At 41.9% G+C, this 17,605-nt stretch overlaps 1 protein-coding gene across 3 annotated transcripts in view; it reads left to right on the top strand.

The window, feature by feature from the left end:
• luzp1 (leucine zipper protein 1) overlaps nt 1–17,605 on the top strand; it is a 48,329-nt gene that overhangs the window by 11,674 nt on the left and 19,050 nt on the right. For 2 of the 3 annotated variants that reach the window (XM_053633477.1, XM_053633478.1), the window contains one exon: nt 10,642–10,720. The exons of the other annotated variant lie outside the window; for it this stretch is intronic. The gene's annotated coding sequence lies outside the window, so the exon portion shown is untranslated. The remainder of the gene's footprint in view (nt 1–10,641; nt 10,721–17,605) is intronic. 3 annotated transcript variants of the gene reach the window in all.

Raw genomic sequence — 17,605 nt, 5'->3', positions numbered from 1 at the left:
AAATTGCGATTGCATGAAATTGTCTTTCGCAGTGATGTTTGTTGGTAAATGAGACCTTTTAGCTGTACACATGTTCGACGCACGTGAATCGAAGAGGGCTTTGACTGAAATGAGCGCTGTGATGTCACATGACGCGTCTCGATCCAAATCTGCGTTAGTTTTGAAACGTTGCAAGCTCCTCCGAATATTGCGGCGTTTGTTTGATTTGCGGTCATTTCTGCGACCGCAAGATTGTGGAATCCTGGAAGGACTTTTCAGTTGTAATATATTATACTTCATGCAGATTTTTCACTGTTTGAAAAATAAAATGCACAACTGTAACTTGATGGGAAATGGTTTGCCACCAGCTTACCGGGAAGGATAGTGTCCTAAAATAGTTCATGCTCACAGAAGCACTAATCCTCATGGGAGACGAAACTATGCAAGGGCAGCTCCTAAACCTCACATAATCTGTTTATTTCATCTCTGCCATTTCTAGCAGCTCCTTCATCTGCGTAATCTTATCCACAATATATTCAGCAGGATAGAGAAGTGAAAGTCAAAAGTGAGATGAATGCTGGAACTGTGAGTTGCAGGAATGGGTTTATGCCTCCTGATAATAACAGAAATATTTTGCAGCTTGATAAACACCAGATACACTTCAAGGGCTATGATTATCCACAGGAAATGATCCTGTGTCTGTGTGTATGTTTTTAAGAAGAAGGCAAGCTTTTTGTCCCAGGCGCGCTCTCCTCTTTCACACTCTCTCCCTCTCTCTTTTTTTCTTCTTACCCTCAGCTTTGGAGCGTGTCTAATCTGCTGTCAGAAATATGGGAGACCTGCCATAAAAGCAAACAGAGAGGAAAAATGCCCTCTTGGTGATGTCACGGCTGTCGTACTGTGGCTCATGGAGTCAGTCTAGGCCTCAAGTCTGTGAAGAGGAGGGTGCGCTTAAATTTTGTTGGCTTCTATTAGCTGCTCTTCTGTGTTTTCTGTGACCTTACTTGGGGTTCTTGGGTATTTTTGGAGGAGGAGTGGTGATTTATTAAATAGGGTTTTTTTTTTCCTGATGAAAGAAAGGGAAACAAGAACCTAAAAGGACTGAGTTGGAATGAGGACGTTGCCCAGGCACCTGAATCAACATCACCAACCTGGCTTTTATAACTCCACTTCCTTAGTTAGCCAACCTCATGTTCAGTGTGGCTCGAGGGCAGAGCGCCACACGTAAACACTTAAGGAAACAGGATACGGTGTAGGACCAGTGCCTACCAAAACTCCACACAAAAGCGTGTCCTTGCTCTGTATTGCCAGATGACTCTGCTCATGGTTTCCACACTGGAATACAGAGGTACATCACCTTACCACTGTACATACAGTCCTCTGGGAGTTTCATATGATCGCCGGCTTATGGTTGAAGATTTATGTGAATGTGAGGACACACTCATCCACCGTACGAGTCCTAGTCCTGAAGGCTCCTGTTAAGAGTACGTGCAGTTCATTTTACAATTAACGCATCCAATCAGAGTTTTAATTACTACATTTTTCTAAATACAAAAAGTGAAAGCTAGCCGTGTTTTTTATATACATAATATATTTTGCAGCAGTACATTTGTGTATAGTTTGGATAAAATATTGTCACTCATTAAAACGTTTCATTGCTTATACTAAATTTAATTTAAACAAGTTTCTAATTACTAGACTAGTATTAAACGTAAACCAAAAACATAATGAAATCCAGCGAGGATGTTTACACTGATGTCCTCGTCAGTATATAGTCCTCATCCTCGTCGAGTCGCGCGTTCAGCCAAAGTCCTCTTTGATTCATGTGCGTTGAACACGAGTACAGCTAAAAGGTCTCATTTACCAACGAACATCACTGTGAAAGAGCGTGCACAACACTTTCTTGCAATTTCACTATTTAAGTAGTTTTCTGCAAAAAAAAACAAAAAAAACCCCAAAATAAATCTGCACCAAAATCAAACATTTTTGGCCGCAAGAGTCACGCCAAATGTGAGATCCTGTGCAGACTGATGAACGCCAGAGATGCCAGAGATTTTGTAGCCTCCAGAGAGCAGAAGGTTCATCATTTTTGCATTAGTTATTGGGACAGTGAGCAAAAAAAAAATCCAACATTTTCCATGACAAAATAGTTATATTCTTTAATAGTTTACTTCCACCTCCTTTTCCTCATTCGGTCTCGCTCCACAGGCTGCTGTGTCCATGCTGTAAGCTGCGCATATGTATAACGACAGTTACATTTCTGATTTGCTCAGGATGCCTCTTTAAAGGGATTCGATAGCCATAGTGTGTAAATAACGTGCAATAAATCCACATCGCTTGTCTTTTCGAGCCATTTTCATATCAGCTTATCTTTATGTGCGAGTTCTTGGATACACTCATTCAGGACAATAGTCTTGCCACTTTCTAGGCCCCTCCCAATTCCTTCCACTTGTCTCTGAATGTTGTATTGTGGGTAGAAAGTACTTTTCATTGTAAGAAATTTCCGGGTCTTGATATTGGCTGCTTCCACTTCCTGTCTTGGCGGGTTTATATTCCGGGCAGGTATTTGATGACCTGCAGGACTGTCACTGTATTCTTCTCACTGAGCCTCTTCAGGATCTATTTTTTAACTCCGTAGAGATGCTTGAAATTTTTGTTTCCTCATATATTTATTTATATATATATATATATATATATATATATATATATATATATATATAATATATACATACATATATATATGTGTGTGTGTGTGTGTGTGTGAGATTAAATGATTTTTGTAGGTATTCCCACTATTCAAAAGAACATTAAAAAGAGACCATGCATAAACCTATAAGTAAGCTTTTCTAGACAATTCCATGAATACCGTGGGCCAATAATGTGGCGAGAACTATATCATCTAGATTGTTGATTGGTTGTCAGTATCATGCAGCCCTGTTGGTATTGCGTTCTCTCTGGAAGGTCACATGACCAGATAAAAACGCCGTCTCATTGACGCTAAGCTTGTGCAAGCAGCAGGACAGTTTGTATGTCGGTTGGATCAGAACCTCGTTACTTCGCAGTAAGTACAGGATTTCGTGGAGTTTAGTTTTGTGATTATTTCATAACGCCAAACTCTCACATCATCACTATAGCTCAACAACTGTCTCTGTTCTGGCCGTTAGCTCTCATCACTCTGTCACTTTAATAATAGGTTACTGCCGGATCAGTCCTTTATTCACTGTTCTCATCTTTTCTGGAATTCTTGGAGAGAGGAGAGATTTAGGTTCCCAACACTAAGTCAGTGGTGGGTTTTGAGCGAAATACATATGAACGTTTTTTTGTCAACAGGACACCACACAGAGCACCAGAGTTTTGAAAGTGAGAATGAAAGCACAAGAAATAGGAATACTAAAACAAAGCAGCTCCAATAACACTGATGGTGCCAGTGACCCCATCGAGAGGAACAAACTCGTACTAAGAAATCTACTTGAAGAATGTGGTAAGGGAGTGCTCATAGGAACACGCTTCTCTCAACTAAACAACGTTGATACACCTCACAACTTTTTCTTTGGACTGGAAGGACATAACTTCCAGATGGCAGGGAAACAAATAAGCAGCATAAAATCTGGACATTTGCTATTTCTTTCTATGAGAAACTTTTGCAGTCAGAGACCTGCGACTCAGAAGCAGTTAAAGAAGTCCTCCATGACTTACCATAGCTCTTAGAGAGAGAGAACGAGAACGAACAGCTGAAGCTAGAAACCTCCTTGGCGTTCCCTGAGCTGACGAGGTCTGTCCAGGAATCAAACCGTGGAAGATCACCTGGGATGGATGCTCTGTCAGCTGAATTTTATTAAAGCTTCTGGAGCATACTTGGTGTGGCTCCATACAATATACTGCTAGAGTGCATTTGTCATGGACCACTTCCCTTGAACTGGCCCAGGGCAGAACTGGTGATTTTACCCAAAAAAGGAGAAATTGATAGCCTACAGATCTGGAGCATAGTGTCAGCACTCTGCATGGATTTTTAAGATATTTTCAAATGCATTAACCAATAAACAATGACCTCAATCATATTATATCCCGAAACTGACCATTTTTGATTAGAAGAGACATAATCGCAGTAGTAAAAAGACAAAATAAACATTTGACTTTCTATCTCTGAATCAGGTAGTAGTTTTCACCAGCACAGACCACGTGTATCAGTTCAAAACTCTGGAGGCCTTGGGTTTGTGTCCTTCATTAAACTCTTTTACCACAACATAGAGTATGCTCAAAATCAACGGGTCTTGGCAAGATCAGGACTATTGTATGCCATTTGTCTGGACTTTCCAGGGGTGATGCTTGTAAAGTTAAGTCAATCTTCTGACAATGTAACTGTTCTTCTCAGAAACACAGAAAACAGTGCAAAGGTGGCATCTTGTTTGAACACTTTCCAAGAAGCAACACCTGCCAAGACACCTGGGAAAGAAGCATGTTTTCTAATGGCAAGATGAAGGCCCACCCAGAGTCCCCCACCAGTGTACAGTACAGTAGGTGCTTGGATTTATTTATTTTTTCTCAGCACAGACCAGTACATGGAGAAGAACTTGGATAGACTGGTGGAGAGCCTGAAAAGGAGACCATTGAAGAGGTGGATTCTCCCTCAACTGTCCTACAGAGCAAGGACTCTAGTGATCAACATTCTGGCAGCATCAATGATGGCACATGCGTACAGTCTTGAATCGTCCTGATAATGGTTCAGAAAGACTTTATGGGACGGTCGTGGAGGTGACTCCATAGTGCAGTGCCCACAAACAGCTTGCTGTACAAAATTGAGGACAGGAATTAAATTTGGTAGCATTGGTGGAATCCTGGGTTATTACCGAACACTTGCATTACCAGCTCACAGGAAGCATAACACTTCAGTCTATCTGTTGGGGTGTGACGACAGATGATTCTAGAAAATTTAACAGATAATGTGTCCGTTTTCTGTACCGCTTATCCTGTACAGTGCAGTGTCACGGGGAGCCTGGAGCCTATCCCAGGACACTTGGGGCACAAGGTGGGGGACATCCCGGACAGGGTGGCAACCCATTGCAGGTCATAATCGCGCACACACTCGCACACATTCATTTCGACTGGGGGAGGAAACCAGAGTACCCCGAGGAAACATGCAAACTGTGCGCACACAGGGCAGATGTGGGGTTCGAACCCCCAACCCTGGAGGTGTGAGGAAAATGTGCTAACCACCATAAAAATAAAAATATATTAAAAATATCTGTCTCTCTTCCACCCTTTTTTTCTCTCATTCTCTGGGAGCTCAGTGTCTTCTGGATTCCTCCAGTGGATTATTTTCTTTGTGATCACTGAAAATATACATAGTAAGAGGCAGTGGAATGCACACAGGCCTGTTCTCCCTCTCCTCCTGTCCTCCACCCTTTCTCCATCCACCAGCACGATTAAGCTATGGTTTAGCTATGGAGATTTTCAGCACCGTACACACACATTCCCGAAGTTCCTATCTTTCTTCTTCTCATGTGCTCTTCCACCTCGCCTTCCCCCCACACATGCGCACACACACACACACACACACACACACACACACACGTTCACTCCTGTAATGTACAGTTATTGTTTGAGGCAGATCCGAGAGGACGTAAGAATTTCAGTGAGAAGAGAACAGGAATGTTTGGTAAACCGCACACGTTTAGCGAAGGGACTGGATTTTTCCCCTTGCTCGTTTTCCTTAGTTGATTATACTTCTGAGTTTTGTTTGTGTGTTTCAGACAGAGGAACTGGTATTAGAATATATACCAGTATACTTGTATATAGAAACTGGTAAATATATAACTGGTGTATGTGCCTGTCTTTCTCTGTGTCTGTGTTTGTGTGTTTCTCTCTCTCTCTCTCTCTCTCTCTCTCTCTCTCTCTCTCTATGTCAGTGCGTCATTGTGTGTGCATTTGTACAAGAATTTGTGTGCGCACACCTCCTTTCTCCTGAAACATGCTCGCTCTCTCACTCACACACACACACAGATCCTGTATGTAATTTCGATTTCAGTTTGTATCAGTGTCAGATCTTAAACATGTGCGTATTAAACGGATGTAACTGAATCCATATGCTGTAGTGAGTCACTTTTTCTACATCGTTCACCGTCTCTGATCGTTTTCATGTTCATCGTTCAACACATGGCTTATTCATGTGTATTACGATGCGTAATAATGTCATGTTGCATGTCATGTACGAGTTCCTCGGGTCACACTCGGGACAGCGCTCTCCTTTTGGGTTGTATTACTACTGTAGAATCCGAATAGCAGTACGAGGTCAGGCATGTCCACCTCCGACTGAACCCGAGCATCTTTACTAAACGCTAATCATGTGACACTTCTGCACAAACGCACCTGACTTGACTGCTCAGTTAATTAGCTGCGAGTGAACCAGAAAAGCAGCCAGTGTGCCCATGGACGAAGTTTGTACCAAGCAACTGAAAGTGAAATTTTCAGCACAAACTTTCCACATTTATCGTAAATCTTTTGTGATGCTTGCGTTACCATTTTAACGATCAAACTTTGTACTGCGTTGTTTTTGGAGAAACTCCGCCCTGATGAGTCCGTGTGAATATGGGTTCTACCTCTCCCTTTCTCAAGTAGAATAGAGCGAAATGTTTTTGACCACAGAGGTAGAGCACGTTCTCATAAAGGTGAGTGATATGCCAGTTATTATTATAATAATATCTTCTCATGACTCTTTCTATGAAACACTCTATGTATCCTTGTACAGGTGACTTTGGCATTGTTGTTGGTGCCAGATGGTTGGTTTTATTATTTCAGCTGATCATCTGGGATTTCTCACACAGACCAGGTCACACCAGGGAAACAACAACTCTTAACAAATGTGGTGAGCAGAAAAGCATCTCAGAAAAAGCTCATCTGCCCAGTTTTTGGGGAGTCTACACCCACTGTAGTGCCAGATTTCTGTTCTTTGCTAATAGGAATGGAACCCAACATGGGCTCTTGCTGTTGTGCCTCGAGGTTCGATGTGTTGTACATTCTGAGATGCTTTTCAGTTACCGTAGTCTGCCAGCCTGAATCAGTCTGACCATTCTCCTCTGACCTCTCTAATGAGTAAGATGTCTTCACACCCAGAACTGCTTCTCTCTAGATGTTTTGCTTTTTTTTGTTTGTTTGTTTTTCTCACCACTCTAGAGACCATCATGTCTGAAAAGCCCAGGAGAGCAACAGTTTCTGAAATCCTCAATTAGTCCGTCTGGCACCAACAAACCTGCCAAAGTCAGAGAGATGTTTGATGTGAACATTAACTGAAGCTCTGGACCCGACATGCACTTTTCCGTGATTCTCTTTTTCGATTTACTTTGTTCTACCTCTTTTTTCCTTTGTTTTATTTCTCCTGACCTCTTTGTCTCTTGAAGACCCTCGCTGTACATGACCCCAACATGCCGTGTGTGTGTTCAAGTGAAGTTTTATCTGCTCTGCCGTATCTGTGGCTCCACTTGGCTATTTGTTCTCAACTCATGCCAACCAGATGGATTTAAGAGAACAAGCTCTTCTGTTTTTGGCCATATAAGGACTCAAGACAGACAGATCTCAGTTTTAGGGCTGGCACGTGCAGCCTTGCCCGCTCCTGAATCTTCCCTCCGCCTTCTCTTTCTTTCTCTCTACAGCTGTGTGCGCGCACACGTTCTCAAATGTTGGCGTCTCTATCCAGCATTGCTGTGTTCTTCAGCACATCGCATGCACTCCACTTATATTAATCACGTAATCAGGTTTGACATTTGTAGGTATTTGATGACGATGAATTCCTGTTGCTATGATGACCGTTTGGGTGCAGGGCAGGTAACAGGCGTGACATTATGATGATCTGCATGCCATGGTAAAGTATTTCGGTAAGGGCAGGTCTTTCCAGAGGGGCTAAATGAGATTGTATTATTCAGCGTTTCTGCAGGTCCTGTCTCTCAAGGCATTTTTTTTTGTTTGTTTAGTTCATAGCTTACTCACACCTTTTGTTTTCTTCTTCTTTCCTTGTTTCTTATGGGCCCTTGTTTGTTTCCTTATGTCTCTGCATCATGTGTGGAATTAATTTGGGCGTTCCTCTACGTCCTTGACAGCTCGAACAGCGCTGAAGACCTACCGTGGAGCCAGCGCCCCCTTCAGCTAATGAGTCACAGGAAATGAGCTACATGCAAAATACCACAGCGGAGAAAACAAAACCGTCTGAGTAAGGAGTAGAAGATGCTGAGAATACTTGACTGGAACACATCCTTCAATCCTCTGTCATTGTCTTAAAGCCCTATTCAGGTGGTATTTTTTCCCCCACACTGGGTAGGGTAATTGTCACCAGAGTGTCCGGTATCCAGCGGGGTAATTTTAGTCCGATCCGTCTCTATTAGGGATGTAACGATGGACAAACTTCAAAACTCAGTTCGGTATGGTGGGGTTTTGATGCAGTTTTATTCAATCCAACAGAAATAATCATTGCCTGAATATGTGCCATAGGTTTCCGTTTTCAGTGTATTGATGTAGTCAACATTATAACAGTACACAAGTATAGTTTTTGGAATTTTTCCCATTCTCTCCCCAATTTGGTCAATTTTGCCAACTCCCACCCGCTATCACATGACAACCATCAACCAGGAAGGGGTGGGCCAAACCTCCGACACGTGAAGCCATCCTCCGTATCTCTTCTAACAGCTGCTCATGCTGGATCACATGGCTTTGTAACATACTCAGAGGAAATTGCTGTCCTCCTTACACGTACGTGAGCTCTCAGACGTCTGTAATTGGTTAGGGTTTCTTTGATTGACACGGAAGACAGTGTATGCTGTCCATCCAACCCAGATAGCACAGACAGTTTTGCCCTCTTTGGTCCTGTCCACGGATGGACTGTGGCATCATCAGGATTCAAACTTGCAATCCCAGCGATAGGGTGAACGCTTTTGGTTTGCAGCCATCATCTGCAGCTTTTCGGTTCACCGTTTGATGGTCAGCTTCATAATCTACCAGGAAATCACACCCATATTCCAACAAGAGTTGTACGTATGTTTTTTCAGCGCTACACACACCAGAGTTGTTTTGCTTTTTGATTAATTTAGTTACGTGACATGTGAAATCAAAGCAGCTGGCAAACGAATGGCAGAAGTATACGTTTTTCGCAGATTCAGACTTGAGCTAGGGCTGGGCGATACTGTTATATAAATATCTTGATAAATTACATCACAAAGCACGCTCTCAATATTCATAAAACGTCTTTTTAATCAATTTAATTAATTGTTTTTTGTACTTTAAAAATATTAAATGTTGAAAAAGTTGCAGATTTAAATTTGTTTCTCCTTTTCATTTTTTTAAATTCATTATTTTTATTTATAAGAATGAGTCTTTATTGGCCACAGTGAAATTGTTTTCTTCGCATACCCCAGCCTGTCAGGAAGTTGGGGTCAGAGCACCGGGTCAGCCATGATACAGCGCCCCCTGGAGCAGAGAGGGTTAAGGGCCTTGCTCAAGGGCACAACAGTGGCAGCTTGGCAGTGCTGGGGCTTGAACCCCCGACCTTCCGATCAGTAACCCAGAGCCTTAACCGCTAATTTTCTACCGCAGGATTTTTTAATGATGCACTACTACACTCCAGTCCTACAAATGTCTTTGAAAGTTGTGAGATATTTTTGTCACCTTGCCCACCCCTATGGCAAGCAGACTGACGCGTGTAGAAAAACAATGCCCCGAAGCTACGTTTACACTTTAAACCTCATTGCTCAAATTGCACTTCCCATTATGCATTGCTATACAGGGTTGCTTCGTTGATCTGTTGCGAACCGCTCCAGAGTCCGTCTGCACTCGGGTCTCAGGCCGATTGTTTTGGTGCGGATCCGAGCGCGATTGCATGTTCGAGTACATCCAAATGAACCGAACCAAGGGAGAAAACGTGACTGGTTCTGAAACAAGCGCTCCAAAGGAGCCAATTGTGAAAACACCCTTAATGTCGAATCCGTCTATCTGATTAAATATCAACACTGAGGATCCAGCAGGACTGAGTTTGTTTCCATGGCAACGGTTAGGCCTTACAGCCAATGCTACATCAGTTAACCAAATTAACTTCAGAGCTGACTTTTTATTTATTTAAATGTCATTCCTAGAACCTGAATTGCTATACACATCACAAATATTTCTTTCGTTTTTCTAATGACCTATAAGTATGAAAGAAGCCCAAACGCAGACTACGAGGAACTTTTAAATGCGTTTCAGTACTTCATCCTCTGAACAGCCACATGCTCAATCGTGTGAGTGTTTCTGAGATGAAGAAGAGAATGAATGTTCACGCTGTCCGACTCGGAGGTCGAGAGCGTCTGAGAGTCTGTGTGTGGATGACTAAGGAGGCATGGCGTGACTCTTAAGGATGTTTATTCTGAAGAGGTCTGGTAAAAATCACAGAATGAAATCCCTGTCTATCTATTTATTTTTTCCAGCTGGGTTCATTTAATTCAGCCAATTATAACAACAATTCAGTCAAATTTATTTCTTTTTGAATGAAAAACAGATAGTTACGAAGCCACATTAGAGAGTTCTGGGACTGCGGCGGTCATTCTGGTCTTGGTACATGTACACGCATGATGGACAGAGTTCAAAAAGTGTAATGTACTAAAGATTCAAAATACTCAAATCCAACCTTCTGTTTTTCTTTTTCAGTTCATGATGGAGAGATTGGCACTGATGGAGATCAATCTGTCACTTTGTTTGCTCGTCTGAAAGAATGCATCCTTCCATAGTAGGTTTCGATTTAATACTTAATATTGTTATTAATAACAACACTCATTAAGCAATATCGCGCAAGAAAGGGTGCGGATGTACTGAATATCAGCACGACTGTGATTCGGAAGTAGGCACGAGCTGGCTGTGTAATCGCAGTTGTGCTAATACTCAGTAGAACTGCACAACTGACGAGTGCGATATTTCAGACACAATATGACCAAACGTTCAGTTTATTTTTGCTCCGCTAACGGAAATAGATCCGGAAGAAGCCACACTCACTTTATACCTCGCTGGTTAGCTAGCTCACACCGAGTTGTACATTCCCATTGAAAGTGCTTTTGTCCTTTCTTCCTTTTCATCTTCATCTGACAAGCGTTCATATTTTAAATCAAAATTATATTCCTGAAAAGTATCGTTTGCGGTGTCCGCTGATGTCGCTAACTCTACTGTAGTAACCGTTTTGAATTAAGAAGTGGAATTTTGCGTGGTGAACACAGGTGAGCGGAGTGATGCATACAGTGAAACGTCCCAGTGCGGTTATAGGAAATATAAGCACACTTGGAGCACTGTTCGACCAATCAATTAGTGGTCTAGAGTGAACTGTTGTATAAGAATGTGTGGGCGTTATGCTTGCACAATATTGATTTTTCCCTGATGGCGATTTTTCGTTTGAAAATATTGCAATAAACTATTTGATTGTCTTGAACTGTAAAACAGGAAGTGAGCATTTCCACTATCCTGGGTTTGAGGAGATTAGAGAAGGGCGTAACAGCAGTATCAGCTGTGCAGTCTGAAACTGTGGCCATTGCGAAAACTCTGCTGAGATGGAGGGGAAGGGGGCGGGGCTTCTCTGTCTGTTAATATTAAAGAGTTAAAAGCACATATGCAGATCATTCCAGATTGGCTCATTTCCCGATTTAAAGGGGTGAAAAAGCCTGCTCTTTTGGCGTATTGAGTGATAAGCCCACTCTGATGTTTTTGCAGAGTTCCAGCGCGAAATACACAACAGTAGACAGGTGTGTTAATGTAATGTAATTGATGATAAATGTCACTGGATATCCTGGCAGTGAGTTATTGTGTATCGCACAAGCCTATTTTCACCATAGAAATTTCTGACAGTTTTAACCTTGTCTTTTTTTCTTTCTTCCTTTTCTGTTTTTCGTAGCTTTTAAGTTTTGTTTTGGTTCTTTAAGTTAAGGATTTGGGTTTATAGCATTAATAATGATGTCAATGGAAGGTCCTCACAAGGATAGTAAGAAAATCATATGTGAGTTACTGTGTGTGAGAGGGAGAGAGAGAGAGGAAGGAAATACCGTGTGAGTTTAAGGCTTGCTGTCTGAACCTTTTGTGAGTTCACTTCCTGTGTACACTAAACCCGGAGCCACGGTTCCTTTGCTAACCCTCCCAGTTTTACACACACACACACAATCACCTTAATGCCTTAATGTCTGTCTTGTGGGCTGTCACTGTTTTGAGGGAGCTGTAGGTGTTAGAACAGTTTTTTTTTAGATTTTTTAGAACCCCACCCAAAAAACAAACAAAAAAACAGAATAAAGTCGTATTCGGATGGGATTAGTTTTCAGGACATAAGCTGAAAAGTAATTGTTACTACGGACATCTGTCAATTCGCACAGGATAGTGTTTTCTGTAGAAATTGGCAATATGGGCGCGTCTTTGTCGTAGACATGCTGATAACCAATCACAGCAACCCCGTGCATCATACGTGAAATGGTGCTGCACCGACGAAGTAAAACAAAGCCGCAACTGGACAAGAGCTGAAACTTTGTTTAGTTTTAGTTCCGGCTGAACGACGTGATCAAACGCTGTTTGTACATGATCATTTTGTTGGGAGGAAAGTCTGCAATAAAAGTGCCGTTTGGTGACTGGGCTAAATGTTAAGAACGAATCGACTACATAAAAAAAAAAAAGATACCACACCATGGATGGGGTTTAAAATGAAAGAAAACCACATCCTCTAGTGCCCCAATACTTACAAGACCTGGGGTTATTTTTACAGGCCGTTTTACAGGCCGTTTTTAGACAATAAAAGATGCCGTAATCTTTACCGGCATGGGCACGCACAGTCCGGGGGAAAAGTCCCGAAAAATAACTGACATGACCAGTTCGCACGGGATTAAAATCACAGAGAAGCTCTGCTAATTATTACATTACCCCACCTCCCCATATAAAACCTGTCCTGTCCGAAAGGCTTTTAAGTGAAATGAATGAGCGTATGATGATTATCCTCTCCTAACAAAGTATATGATCATGTTTGCATCGGTGGGAATGAAGTCAGCAACTCCCTGCCAATGTTGCGTGTCTAGCTAGCGGTTTGTTTAACCGCAATCTGACTGCGTTGCAAGTTATTGGACAGCTTTGCACTGTACGCGATTCTGCTAAGTTTTGTCAGTTGCGTCGTTTCACCATGAAGCACGTCAAACATGTGCACCAAATGGAAGCTTTTGTTTTGTGAAAGTAAATGAGTAGAGTTGTTTTTTCTTTTTCTATTTGTTGAACCTTCCCAACATGGGATCTGATTGTCCATTGATTTGTTAGTCAATTGTGCACCTGTTTTCCCTCTATAAGTTGTACTTTTGTATGTGTGTGAGTGTACATGGACACATTGGGGTTGATGATCCATCACTGTTGGCCTGTACATGTATAACTACATGCATGGATGGATGAACCAAGGACTTTGACTTTGGTCCTTCAGTATCAGGTATACCCAGCGCTCTGTAAGGTTGAAGGTCATGTTTAGGAGGTCTATAGTGTTCTGCTCTTGATGTGGGTGGGCGTTTTTGTTGTCCCCTTGTGGAGCTAAGGGTTATGTTGAGTCATACATGTTCTATATGCCTGTCCCTGTTTTTTAAGTTGGTTTGATCAGATTTTGTCCTTCGACAATTCAGGAAATACAGTCTATCTCCAAGAAAGAGATGGAGAGAGATTTTCTTATTCCTTTTTTTTTTTTTCTCTCTCTCTCTCTACCCCACTACCCCCCCCCCAGTGGAAGTTGTATTCTGTTGATGATAAGGTTGCATTCCTGCCCATGTGGGTCATGTGTCTGTTTGGCGATGAGATCATCTGTAGAACCTTACCTCATTTAAAACAGAATACACACACTGCACGCACATTCATTCCTCAAAAGACACTGCACCTCTCAAAGTTTCCAGGTTTGCCATTATTACTGTGCACCTATTCAAAAAGAGCAGTCTTTAGCTATAACACACACACACACACACACACACACACACACAGGAATGTGACGCACAGAAAACCATTCATTTTGTATTTAAGTCTGCGAGCCGGATCCATGATTCCAATGTTAGCAACAAATGACAGTCATGTGAAAAAATAAATACACCCCATGGAAATTGTTGGCTTTTTTGACGTATATGGACAAGCAAACATTTGATCATCTTTGATACAGTACCTAGTAATAAAGTTGATGCGCTCTATCAAATGATGCATAAAATTGACATTTTGTAGTAATTTTCATAATTTTAAATGAACAAAAATCAGGTCAGGCAAATGGAAAAAGTAAGTACACCCCTACATTTAGCACACCTTCAAATCCATAAAATTAGAATCAGGTGTTCAAGATTCGGTGTGAGGGAATAGAACCTGCTCAGGGAGTTCAGGTGGATCCTGTCTTATTTATACCCCTCTCATATCTAGTGTCTGGTGTTCCCTTTGTTTTTGAGGTGTGTGGTGTCATCATGACAAGATCTAAAGAGTTCTGTAAGGCCTTCAGAAAAAGGTTGTGGATGCCTACGAGTCTGGCAAGGGATTTCCACTGTAATCTACAAATGGCGCAGATTTCAAACGACTGCCAATTAGTCCAGCATTTGCTGTCCCAGCAAATTCATCCCAAGAGCAGACCGTGAGGCAAAAAGAAGTCTCCAAGAACCCCAAAATTTCATCACAGGATCTGCTAGTAAGTCTTGTAACTGTTGGGGGTCAAAGTGCATGCTTCTACAATCAGAAAGAGATGCATGGGAGGCGTGTCAGGAAAAAGCCTTCGCAAGACTACAGTTTGCCAATTAGCATATAGGCAAAGACCAGGCCTTTTGGAATAATGTGCTCTGGACAGACGAATCAAAGGTAGAGTTGTGTGGCCACAGTAACAGCGGAGATGTTTGGTGTAAACCAAAGACAGCTTTTCAGGCGAAGCACCTCATACCAACTGTGAAGCACGGTGGTGGAAAGTTGGCAGTACTAGCTTCTGAGGGTGTACTTACTTTTTCCACAGAAGAACATAACATCTATTGATATTTCTGTTGAGTAAATGATTGAAAAAGTATTTTCCTTGTGGGTTTGTTCAAGTACATCAACTTTATCAATAGGCACTGTTTCAGAAATGATAATGTTTGCTTGTCCAAATATGTGAAAAAAAAAAAAAAAAAAAAAAAGCCAAAGATTTCCATGGGGTGTACTTATTTTTTCACATGACTGTATAAGCTTTTCTTAACTTTATATGAATTTATAGTGATTCAATAAAGTGACGAAAGCCACAAAACACGATTGTTTAGAGCAATTTACTGAAGTTTTATGGTGTGTGTTTACCAGTATCGCAGAAAATACAAGCACACAGCCGTGCAGTTCTCCGTCGTGTGTGTGTGGAGTTTGCATGTTCTTGTGCTTCAGAGGTTCCTCCCCCAGTCCAAAGACGTGCGTTGTAGGCTGATTGGCATTTCCATATTGTCCGTAGTGTGTGAATGTGCATGTGATTGTTTCCTGACATTTGTTGGCACCCTGTCCAGGGTGTCCCCTGCCTGGTACCCCAAGATCCCTGGGACAGGCTCCAGGCTTCCCCACGACTCTGTGTAGGATATGCAGTATGGAAAATGGATGGATGTATTAATTATGCTTAAATTAAAAAAAATCAATCCTTCAACAGTACTTACAATTCTAAATAAGGGGTTTTTAAATTCTCATTTCTTAACCATTGTTTAATTACAATCCATTATCAGCATTTTATTGGTCAAAGACCTCGGTGCACTCCAAAATATCAGTACTGGGACTGTCCCCTAAAAACCGTTTCCGTTGACCACTAATTTGAACAGAGCACTTCTGATGTGCACGGGTGGTTTCGTCTGTCTTGGAAAAATGGGGAAAAGTTGCAACTTAAGCATCAAGAGCTTTCTGCCAGGACCCTGCGGGTTCTGAGAAGGTCTCTCTGTCTCTCTCCCTCTCTCTGTCTCTCTCTCTCTCTCTCCCTCTCTCCCTGTCTCTCCCCCTTTCTCTCCCTGTCTCTCCCTCTCTCTCTCTCTCCCTCTGTCTCTCTCTCCCTCTCGCTCTCACTCTCTCTCTCTCTTTCTCTCTCTCTTTGTGTCTGTCTGTCTCTGTCTTTCTGCCTCTCTTCCACCTCTGAGGGCGTGTAGAATGTGATTGGCCTCATTCTGATTGGCTGCTACCATGCGTTTGCTTGAAACCTCGCTGAAGGTTTTATAGAGTAGCATTTATGGATAACAGAGCCTCAAAAATATATGCTCAAACTGATGTCAAGTGCAGAAGAAAGTGTGTGCACGCTTGTTCCTCTGTTCTGAAGGGACAGAATGTTCAGAATGCCAGAGCCAGGATGAGTGTGGTAACGCTGTAATGATATGCTTTCTGATTGGGAATTTTTTGCCCAGAGAGTGGAAAAAGTAGGAATGAAGCAGTGAAGAACGAGAAATTTCTCTTCAAGATTTCGTGTCAGTGGTGTGTTTCATTTCCTCCTTCTCTAATTCATTACCGCTACTTCACTGGTGTTCTGCACACCGTGCAACAAGTGCATTTATTTTCTGTTCTATTCCTCTCTTGCATTCTGATTCTTCACTGTTCTGGCTTTTCTCACTCGAACCGTGCTCCGTGAAAGACCGTGGAAAACAATTACGTGCCATTACAATTTCACGCAAATGGCATCGCAAATTTTGAGGAAAAAAAACAGCATTTTTTTTTTTTTGGCAAAGATACGTTTCCAACCTTTGTGGCATGCATTCCACAAGAGAATTGAAGCTGTTTTGAGAGCAAAGGGAGGGCCTATCCAGTATTTGTGTAGTGTTCCTTATAAATTGACCATGAGTGTATGCAGCAATCCTATGATGCTGGATCTATGGGAAACCCTGTATGAAGTCTAGTATGAAGAGTAGTAAGCAATGAAAAGTAAAGCAATGTATTAAAACATATTTTTGGACAAATATATTGGCTAGACCAGTTGAGTGTAAAGGTGTAGGCTGGTAAGTGTGCTATGAGCATGTTAGAAACTAGATAAAGGTATCTAGCAGATTTGAAGATGGACAAACGGAAACCGGCACCTTCCTCTTTGAAAGCGAGTGTTTTTTTTTTGTTTGTTTGTTTTTGTTTAAGTGCGTTTTATGAACTGTAAAGAATGATGGGAATAGAACGACCATGAGAAATCGAACATTTCAATCTGGAGTTGGAGGAAAAATGGTCTTCTGGTCTACCAGTTAAACAGAGAGCCCTCAAGCAAGTGGCGTACATAATTCAGAAAGGGCAAAGTAAATTACCAGGTCAAGTTTCATTGCAAAAGATTTACGCCACTAGGTCATTTGTGGAAAAACTTGGATTTTGCTCACAGTGGAGCATTTTACATGCATAAAATTATGATGCACCAAGAATCATTTTATGATCCTATCGTTGCATGCCGAAACTGAAATCGCGTCCATCTGTAGTGGTCTAAGGCATCACTCCCCTAATAAGTTCTCTTGGGTGCACTGTGGTGGAGTTTTATAACGAAACGGGCTGCTAGATTGGTCCAAGTGTTCTGGAGAACTCAGCACGTACCCAAGCTTGTTCTCACATCATGTTCCGCTGTGGAAAATACAAAGGCAGTGCATTCACATTTCCCTTTCTTTTGTAAGATCTGATATGATGTCTGTTTAGTCCATTTCTATATTCT

Source organism: Ictalurus furcatus, chromosome 9, assembly GCF_023375685.1.
Source record: "Ictalurus furcatus strain D&B chromosome 9, Billie_1.0, whole genome shotgun sequence".
In the NCBI taxonomy this organism is placed as follows: domain Eukaryota; kingdom Metazoa; phylum Chordata; class Actinopteri; order Siluriformes; family Ictaluridae; genus Ictalurus; species Ictalurus furcatus.
The sequence above is the reverse complement of the archived record's forward strand: the minus strand, read 5'-3'. Positions and strand labels throughout refer to the sequence as shown.